Source organism: Alexandromys fortis, unplaced genomic scaffold, assembly GCF_014885135.2.
Source record: "Alexandromys fortis isolate MF-2015 unplaced genomic scaffold, M_Fortis_MF-2015_v1.1 scaffold_21, whole genome shotgun sequence".
Lineage (NCBI taxonomy): Eukaryota > Metazoa > Chordata > Mammalia > Rodentia > Cricetidae > Alexandromys > Alexandromys fortis.
The window spans coordinates 7,424,809-7,435,451 of record NW_026067905.1 but is presented as its reverse complement, the minus strand read 5'-3'; positions in this window follow the sequence as shown (position 1 = coordinate 7,435,451).

Below are 10,643 nucleotides of genomic sequence, written 5' to 3'. Positions count from 1 at the left end.
TATTTGCCTTTTCGAGACAAGGTTTCTCTGTAGCTTTGGAGCCTGTCCTGAAACTAGCTCTTGTAGACCAGGGTGGCCTCAAACTCACAGAGATCCACCTGTCTCTGCCTCTTGAATGCTGGGATTAAAGGCGTGTGCCACCACTGCCTGGCTTAAAAGAGTATTTTTAATGCAAATTTTAAACACACGTGGGGGGACCTCCAAGTGTGGTTATGGTTTCCCCAACTGAAAGTCACATTTCTATGTGAGCGTTGAAAAGGTGAAGTGGACACAAAGTCCCAGCCCAGCCAAAAAACTCTTTGCAATTGGCAGCAGGAGAGGGAAAGTCAGTTTTCTCCAGTGTATCAGCCACACCCCAGGACAGGCCCCAGGCCTAGGGGTAGTTGGCCTACACAAAACAAACTCCATGTCTTTTGTGTGCTTTTTGTGTTGTTTTATTGGTGTTTTGTTTGTTGCTTTGGTTTTCCTATTTTTGATAATTTTAGAAGAGAGAACATGAAGGTGGGTGGGTAGGGTCTGGGAAGGGTTTGGGGAGTGAAAAAGCATGATCAAAATATGTGACGCTTTTGTCATGGAATATCTTTTTTTTCTCTGTCTTTAGTGATTGAAAGGTTTGCTGGGTATAGTAGTCTGGGCTTGCATCCGTGATCTCTTAGTGTCTGCAGCGGATCTGACCAGGACCTTGTGGCTCTCAGAGTTTCTGTTGAAAAGTCAGGTGTAATTCTGATGAGTCTGTCTATGTTACTTTGCCTTTTTCCTTTGCAGCTTTTAATATCCTTTTTTTATTCTGTATGTTTAGTATTTTAATTATTATATGGTAAGTGGACTTTCTTTTCTGGTCCAGTTTATTTGTTATTCTGTAAGTTTCTTGTACCTTCATAGGCATATCCTTGGTTGGGAAAGTTTCTTCTATGATTTTGTTGAATATATTTTCTGTGCCTTTGAGCTGCAGTTCTTCTCCTTCTATTCCTATTATTCTTAGGTTTGGTCTTTTCATGGTGTCCCAGATTCCCAGGATGTTTTGTGTTAAGGATTTGTTGGATTTACTGTTTTCTTTGACTGATGAATCTTCTAATTCTTCTATCATATTTTCAACTCCTGAGATTTTTCTCTTCCATCTTTTGTAATGTGTTGGTTATGCTTGCATCTGTAGTTCCTGTTTCTTTACCCAGAGTTTCCATTTCCAGAATTTTCTCAGTTTGTTTTCAGTATTGCCTTTATTTCAGCTTTCAAATCTTGAACTGTTTGAGCTTTTTTCTTCACCTGTTTGTATTTTCTTGGGTTTCTTAGAGATTTATTGATTTTTTTCCCCCAATTTTTTGTTTGTCTTTTTCTCCATTTCATTAAGGGAATTTTTCATTTCCTCTTTAAATGGTCTCTATCATCTTCGTAAAGTTATATTGAAGGTCGTTTTCTTACGCTTCTTCTGGGTTAGGACTTCAGGTCTTCCTGTTGTAGGACCACTTGGTTCTGATGGTGCCATACTGATCTTTTATGCTGTTGGATGTATCCTTACACTGCCGTCTGCCCATCTCTTTCTCCAGTGAGTGCAACTGGGGCCTGTGCGTCAGGGGGTCCCTCTTCCTCCAGTCCATAAAGGTGCAGCCTGTGGCTAAAGGTGGTTGCTCTTTTCCAGGTGCAGGCAGGTTTGTGTTTCTAGTGGATGCTGATAAGCTCTGGAGCACCTCTCTGGAGGTAGTCTGGGCCAAGGCTCCCTCCAGGGGCAGTCTGGGCCAAGGCTCCCTCCAGGGGCAGTCTGGGCCAAAGCTCTCTCCAGGGGCAGCCTGGGTCAAGGCTCCGGTGGTCACAGATGTGGTGGAGGATGGTATCAAGTGTGTGGAGACTGCTCGGGGTCTCCCAGGCTCGGTGGGTGGGGCAGGGCTCCCAGGGCAAGGGTCTAGAGAGCTGAGCCCTCTCCAGGGGAAGTCTCATGAAATTTTTAAATAAAAAAAATTACAAAAAAGAGTCCTATTTCATTCTTTGCAACACTTACACGCAGGACTTTGGTGGGCATGAAGCTATTATCTTCAAACATTTCCAAGGAAGCTAAGTGAGATGGCAGGTGGTTCCTGAGGGCATCTGACCTGCTGAGCTGTGGCTGTGGATCTCAGAGGGGCAGGAGATTTGGCAATTTTACCGTAGACAAGGTTAACAGTCTCCTTTGTGAAGGCATAAGTCACGAACAATGCCACACCAGTTTGGAATTATGATTAATAGGGTGGTATTTATTTAAAGAGGAAAAAACTTACAGATCACCATCCCAGACAACAGCCCTCTGCGCAACTAGGAAGGGAGTCTAGTCAAGGGAGTCTAGTCGCCCGCGGAGCAGGAAGTGAAGAGAGAGAGCTCGGAAGTAGCCCCTTTTTTAGAGGGAGAGAGACCACACCCCAATGGGCTGGTATCTCAGCAGCTATTGGTTGGAGGAGCGGAAGGACCTCCTGCAACACCTTTGAGATCCCAGAAAATGTTCCAGAGAGGAAAGCCCTTACTGGAAATCTCCAATCCCTTTATTTTCCCACTTCTCGGTTGCCAGTGTTTGCTAGGCCCCGAGGTTCCAGGAGTTCAGCAAAATGACGGTTGAATTTGACCAGATCAAGAGTGGGGATGTCTTAGTTGAAAAACTGCTTCTCTTGTAAGCACCATTGCCCTTTTTCTGTCCCCAACCCTGAGTGGGGACAGCACTGGGTGTGGTGGCACACACCTGCAGTCTTAGTGCTCAGCAGGCGAAGACAGAAGAATCATCCTAGCCTGGGATGAACCCTTGTTTCAAAAATACGAAAACAACAAAAAATTTAAAAAGAAAATGAATTAATTTAACAAAAGTCAACCGGAATCAGGTCTGTGGACAACTAGACCCCAAATATTGATTTCCTAAGTAAATTATCCAGAAGTTTTATTTTCACTGTTTAAAAAATTATTTATTCTTGTTTACATTATGGGTGTTTTGCCTGCATCTATGTATGTGTCCATGTGTATGCAGGATCCCTCAGACACCACAGGAGAGCACTGGAGTCCCTGGAACTGGAGTCTCAGACTGTTGTAAGTGACCATGTGGATGCTGGGTCCTATGCAAGAGCAGCCATTGTCTTGCCCCTCTCCTGCTGTTTTATGTAAAAGAGTACACAGAGAACTTCAGATGGGCACATTGAAGAAAGCACTGTGCTATGATATAGAAATACATATTAAATTGATTCTAGATAGTTTTACACACACAACCGAAAGATGCTTCATTATTTTAATGAAATCACTATGAGAGGTGGTCACTTTGTGCCTTGTCTAGTAGTTTCTTCTAATGGTCTATGTAAATTTTTCAGCATCAGTTTTCCCTATAGAAGATACCCCAGACTAACAGAAGAAGAAAAGAGTTATTACAGTGAAATAGCTAAACTAGTCTATAGTTTCATGAGTATATGAGTGTGTGTGTCTGACTGTGTGTGTGTGTGAGCGACTGTGTGTGTGTGTGTGTGTGTGTGATTGTGTGTGTGAAGAGGCCAGAGGCTCCTATCAGGCGTCTTCTTCCACCCTACTTCACAGTATTCTATTGACAGGTTCTCTTGCTGACCCTGGAGCCTGCAGAATGCCTTCAACGATCTCCCAGCACACCCTGGGCATCCACCTTTCTTCACATCCCCTTGCTGGGATTTCAGGTGTGTTACCAGGCCCAGCTTTAACTATGAAATGTTACCTTGGATTTTGATTTAATGTAAATAAACGGCCCACTTTACAGATTTCATACTTAAACACTTTGAACTTGTGGGAGAGCTCAAGGGAACAGAAGCCATGCTTTTATCCTTAACCAAACTCATAAATCTGCATGGTTTCAGGAGAATGATTTCTGTCTCTAGAGCTTTGGTCTGTGAATAGCAGCAGGGGAGAACTTCTCATCATTTTAAGAACTTCCTTCCTGAGCATCATGACCACATAGGTCGCAGTGCTGGGGGAGAGCGGAACTGGATGAAGGCACCGACTGCTAAGAGTCTGCTGATAGAGCAGCACCTGCTTCAGAGCCCATATTTCTACCATGTTCTCTGAGGGCTGCTCGAGACAAAGGTGTTGCCCGTGTGGAGAGCACTCCGTAAAATTCCCCTGTTTAGAACCGCTGAACGCAGAAACCTGATCAGACACGGAGATGAAATGCTTTCGGCTGACTTTGTGGCTTTGCTATGTGGCTTTGTCAATTTTAAAATATTTGAAACAATATTTGTGCGTGTGTGCGTGTGTGTGTGTGTGTGCGCGCGCGCGCGCACATGCACATGTCGAGGTCAGAAGATAACTTTGAGGAGTCTTTTACCATGTAGATTCTGGGGGTCAAACTCAGCTCAGCAGGAAGTGCCCTTACCACAGAGCCATCCTGTCAGCCCGCATTGTGGGCTCTAGGTTTCACTTTCCGCTGCCTTACTCCTTTCTCTGCCAGACCTAACTATTTCTTGGTGGTATAAATTTGAGGATTACCCTGCTTTGCCTTTCCTTTCTCAGCTGTCCCACCTACACGAAGTTGCATCTAACCTAGACAAATTCTCATCTCTGCTAGAAAGCTTCCGTATCCAGGGTCCAGAGGCATCTCATTTTCCTCCCCGCTTCATGTCTATGGTTTGTTTGTACTTGTTCTGGCCACAACACGCTGCCACACACAATGTGTTATTGTCCTCCTCCCCTCCTCTCACCCTTCCCTCCCACTAGACACCCTGTGACCTGGCTCAAATGCGGGCACCACCCTTCCAAAGCCTTCATCCTGGTTCTTCTTCAAGGCGCTTGGACTCTCTCATGACCTAGGACTTGGTTTTTCTTTCTTTCCATATTCTTCTTGAGACTTGTTTTTCTTTTTAAATTTCTTCTTAGAGAATACAAATTTGTGAGAGGTCTGATCAAATGTATTCAACTTTTAAAAAGTAAGATCAAGCACGTCCCCGCTACTGTGCGTGTATGAGTGTGTGGGTGTGCGCACGCCATGGCAGGCATGTGAGGTCGGAAAGTAACCTTCGAGAGGAGGTTCCCCCTCCTCCCCACCAATCTTGTTTTTAAGGGAGTTTTTTTTTTTTTTTTTAATATTTCTGTTTGGCTGGTTGCTTATGAGCTTCATAGTGATTCCCCTGCCTCCGTTTTCCACCTCACTGTAGAAGTACCGAGATTACAGATGCACATGACCATATATTGCTTTTTACATGGGTTCCAGAGTTTAAGTTCAGGTTGTCAGGCTTGTCCTGCAAGCCCCTTTACCTGCTGAACCATCTTGCCCACCCTATCCTCAATTTCTAACACCGAAATCACCTATCACAAATTCTAACACCGAATTTCACATACCACACTGCTCAGTAGATGCATTTATCTGGCACAAAAGAGAAATGTTTGCCAGACGTTGGTTGGCTTTTCCTGCTGCCTCTCCAGGGCGGCCTACAAAGCCATTCCCTAGGCTGTCACCAAAGACCCTATACAAAGGGTAACAGAAATGGTTTGTGGAAATTCTTGTTCCTTGTGCTCGATAGTTTTATGTCAACTTGACACAAGCTATATTCATCTGAGAGGTGGGAACCTTGTTTGAAAAAAAGAATGCTTCCGTAAGATTGGGATGTAGGCAAGCATGTGACCAATGAGGGAGAGGGCACAGCCCATTGTGGGTGGGGTCATCCCTGGGCTGTGGTCCTGGGTTCTGTAACAAAGCAGGCTGAGCCAGCCATGAGGAGCAAGCCTGTAAGCAGCACCCTCCATGGCTTCCGAGTCAGCTCCTGACTCCAGGTTCCTGCCCTGACTTCCTTCGAAACAGTGCTGTAGAGGTATAAGCCAAACAAACCCTTTCCTCGCCAACTTGGTTTGGTCATCGTGTTTTGTTGCAGCAATAGTAACCCTAAGTCAGTCCTGTCAGCCTGGGACTCCCCAGCTGTAGAGACAGCGTCCTGACAGCTGAGGACTTGGACAGGTGGCTTATATAGCTAGCTGTCCATTCTGGTTTTTTTTTTTTTTTTTTTTTTTTTTTTTTTATTATATGGCTCCTCCCACACTCCTCTCTGGGACAGATGAGCTGATTTCCACTTCCGGTACATTTTGTCTCGGTCTTCTTCAAGGGACTGAGAATTGCATCACGTAGTCAGAATTCAGTCACCCCACACTCCTGACTCCATCTACCGCACCAGCAGGGCCTTTGGAGATCAGGTCTGAATTTAAGCTGTACATTTCCTGAGGGAAAGGCTAGAAAAGTGTAAATTTTGTATATAATGTATATTCTGCATCTCATAGTACATAACGGAACTCAAGTATTTTGGTAGTTATTTGATAATCAGTTTTTCCCCATATTCTCACCTTGACCCCACACACATCCTTTCCCCACAACATACACTTTTCTACAAAGGTTTGAAATAACAATTTCCATCTAGTCTATAAAATAACATGCCTAAATTCCAGTTTTTAATAATGTTTTAGGAAAACATGCATGTAGGAACTTGTCACAGGCATGGCGGAGATTTTACTAACCGGTAGAATGCCTTGGTCACAAGTCAGGATTCCTACTAATGGTCTTGTTGGGTCAGACTCAACCGGAGAGGAAGAAAGGGAATGCGCGTCTCCATATGCTGCCTGGGAAATCTAACACCAACACATTCCATTTCTCCACACAGGTTTCTGCATGTCCGCGTCTCCCCATTTGAAAGCGAATTGATTTGTTCTTGAATGCTGACGAAAGTCCCAAAGGAAAATCGTTTGTTTTCCTGCTTACTCTTCTGTGATTTGTTTACTACTTAGGATCACCAAGTTAAAAACTGTGAATGTGTGTGTTCACAGACCCGCTCTAATTGCTTGAGATAGAAAACGGAACCCAGATTACGTTAGCAAAGGCCTCGTTAATTGATTTGTGTAACGAGGAAGCTTGATGTCAGCTTCAGGCACCTTTCTGCCCTAGGGCTCACCACACACTCTCTCTCGCCTGTCTCAATTCTCTCCATTTCTTAGCTTGGCCTCCTCTGAATTAGCTTCTCAGGGAGGCAAATTCTTCTCTTTTTGTGGCAGGGAGGCTGGTAGGAACACCAAGTGCACATGTACTGCTTCTGCTAAGCACCCCAAAAAAGAGATTCCTGCTGTGCTCCTAAGCAGATTTTGAAAACAAACCCTGGCTGTGTCTCATAGGCTACAACTGAGTGGTCGTCTCTCACCGTGGGTCTCTGGCGAACTCATAGGCAAGTGGTGTTCTGATTGGATAAGACCACGCCTGGCAGAGGCTACCATGCACTTGAGTAACAATGGAATAAAGGCTTTTTCTGGGTCTGGTTAAGCAGCTGCAGCAGGAGAGTGGTCCTTTGTGAGGTTCCTGCCAGGGCAGAGAAAAGAAGACATCCCTGAGGAGGATGAAGCCTGCTCAGGACAGGGACGCTCTGCCTGGTGTCTGTCTGCACTCCCATTTCTCTGTAAGAACACTTTGAACATGAGACCTTGTTGTGGTTTGAGTGTTAAAGTGTACCCTGCTGGCAGCTTTATTTTTCTGGCTGTGGAGTCTTCAGGCGGTGGAGCCTGGTTGGAGTGAGTGAGTCATGGGGGTGGGGGGTCTTGAGGTTTGGTACCCTGTCCCACTTAAGCTCTGTAGTGCCCGGTGTCCTGGTGCCATGCCTCTTATTCCTAAAGATGTTTCTAAGATGTTTGCGGTGCAGCTGCTAGCCCTGAAGGTTGTCCGTACCTGCAAGATCCCGGGGGAGGGCTGGTAGAGCCATCCATGCCACAAGCGGCTACAGAGGGCACGCAATGTGCAGGCGGTGGTGGCGGGTAACAGACACATAGACACAAAAATAAGCATAAAGCTAAAATATTTATTACAGGAGAGAGAGAGAGAGAGAGAGAGAGAGAGAGAGAGAGAGAGAGAGAGAGAGAGAGAAAGAAAGAAATAAAGGAGAGACAAAGCCCCGTGTGTACAACGGGAGAGAACAGGAGAGAGAGATGGCGGTGGAGGTCAGAGGTAAAAAAGGAGTGGGTGTGGCTAGGGCAGGGACCGAAAGAATAACATTTCCACACCAGCACTCGGGAGGCAGAGGCAGGCGGATCTCTGTGAGTTCGAGACCAGCCTGGTCTACAGAGCTAGTGCCAGGACAGACTCCAAAGCCACAGAGAAACCCTGTCTCGAAAAACCAAATAAATAAATAAATAAATAAAAAAGTAAAAAATAAAAAAGCAAATTAGACACCCCAGTTTGAAGGAATTGGGGCGGCAAATTCTCAAGACTGCTTTGGGCTGATTGTGAGCATTGTCTTTTATAGAAGGGGAACCCGACAGAAGGCTGGGTGCTGGTCGCATTCTGGCATGGCTGATCTCTTTGCTTTTGACCAGTGTCTATGGCATGGTAATGTCTTGTGTCCCTAAGGTATTGGCAGAACAAACAACAAAGTTAAATTAAGGGAAAATTTTTTTTGGACCAGGGAATTGAGGGGGTATCTGACCTGTTTAAGATGGATTTTTTTAATTTGGCTCCCTGGAACTTGTAAGAACTCTTTGGGTTTGTGAAAACAGAAGTTTTAGTCATATGGAAAGCAGTATAGGAGAGAAATTTGATTTAAAATTTATTTGGTGAGGTAACCTGGCAAGCAAAACCTCGCAGCTATCAAACTGTCAGAGATCTTTGAAAAGGATAAGATTTTACTTGAGTTACCGATTAGAAAATGACAGAGAACTTACTTGGTTAGCACCCAGAGCTACTCCTTTTGGATCCTCCATGGTCGCTGAAGGTTGCACTTGACCTTTGCTGTTTAGCACAGGCTCCAGAAGACCCTGTGGGCTAAGAAATCTGTAGGCCTACCTTGACCTGAGCAGCTAGGCTGTCGATTCCAGCAATTCCGTTCACATCTGGAGGTTTGGACGAAAGGCAGTTTTCCCCAATGGTCAGCGCTTTGCAGTCGAAGTGAAATGCAGAAGCACGTTGTTCTGTACATGTCTGTCTTCTGATGTGGGAGTGATTTCTTATTAATAAAGAAACTTCCTAGGCCCATTTGATAGGCCAACCCTTAGGTAGGCAGAGAAAACAGAACAGAATGCTGGGAGAAAGAAGCTGAATCAAGGAGTCGCCATGATTCTCCCACTCCAGACAGACGCAGGTTAAGATCCTCCCTGGTAAGCCACCTCGTGGGCTACACAGAATATTAGAAATGGGTTAGATCAATATGTAAGAGCTAGCCAATAAGAGGCTGGAACTAATGGACCAGGCAGTGTTCAAAAGAATACAGTTTCCGTGTAATTATTTCAGGTAAAGCTAGCCGGGTGGCAGGATGCAGCCCGCCGCTCTTAGTACAGTCTTCTTTGGAGGGAGCAGAGAGCTGCTGCTAGGAGCCAACCTGTCTTTTTTTGTTGTTGTTGCGAAAAGTTTTTAATAATTAAATACTTGAATATCACATTCCCCAGATCTCTGAGCAGTTTAGGGCTGGATTAAATATAGTTGTAGTATACTGGTTCTTAGCAGGTAAGATTTACACTCGTAAAAGGGAAGAAAGAAGAAACTGCTGGCAATGGAAAGTTAATGTCAAAACTGACAATAGTAGAGAACAGCTTAAGGGACTTAAAAGTACATACCAGTTTAAAATATGAGACTCATGTTTTGTAGTCTGAAATGAGATGTAATTATTATACATAGAAAGAGTGAACAAGAATTGGGCAACATGGACGCCTCTGATGGGCCCTATCAGAGGCGTGGCATTGTTCAAAACATATGTAACAGAGTTAATAGGAGGAGTTCAGTGAAAACCGGGTAAAGAGGCAGGGTAAAACCGGGAGTAAAACCGTAAAACTGTGAGTAAAACCGGGAGAGTGTGGTCATGTGGCCTGGCCCTCAGCCAAGATGGCGACCGCCATGTGTTGTGGAAAAAAGTTTTTGTTTTGTTGTAGAGCCGCCATGACATAACAGAAGCCGCAGTGGGGAGGGGCAAAAGGCTGGAACTGAAAAAAAAAACCCGGCCATTTACAGTTTTTCTCTAAGTTATATTGGGTTGAACAGAGGCAGATAAGTGTAAGGCATTAAAGCATGAGGCCGGAGTGATAGGTCTGGATGACTTGATACCCATGGCCAAAACCGCAGAAAAAACACTCACAAAAAGGCACCTGTGATGTGGGAGTCTGCTGTTTTGTCTTGATTTCATTGGTTAAATAAAGAGACTGCCTTGGCCCTTTAAGAGGACAGAAAATTAGGTAGGCGCAGTAAACAGAACAGAATGCTGGGAGAAAGAAGCCGAATGAGGAGTCGTCATGGTTCTCCCACTCCAGGCAGACGCAGGTTAAGATCTTTTCTGGTAAGCCACCTCATGGGCTACACAGATTATTAGAAATGGGTTAGATCAATATGTAAGAGCTAGCCAATAAGAGGCTGGAACTAATGGGCCAAGCAGTGTTTAAAAGAATACAGTTTCCGTGTAATTATTTTGGGTAAAGCTAACCTTGCGGGCGGTCGGGTGCCAGGAACGTAGCCTGCCGCTCATATTTCAACACACCTGAGGCCATGAAGGCAAGGTGCAGTTGGAATTGACCACCGTAGGTCCTATAAGCAGGTGTCCGAGCTTACAGGGGACAGTGGTATGGCCGAATCGGCCCCCGCCTCCCACAGGAGGCAAATTCCCGGGCAGGGGGGAAACAATTGGCCTGCCCGCACCATAGTGAGCTATACTGAGAGGACAGAAAAGAACAGAAAC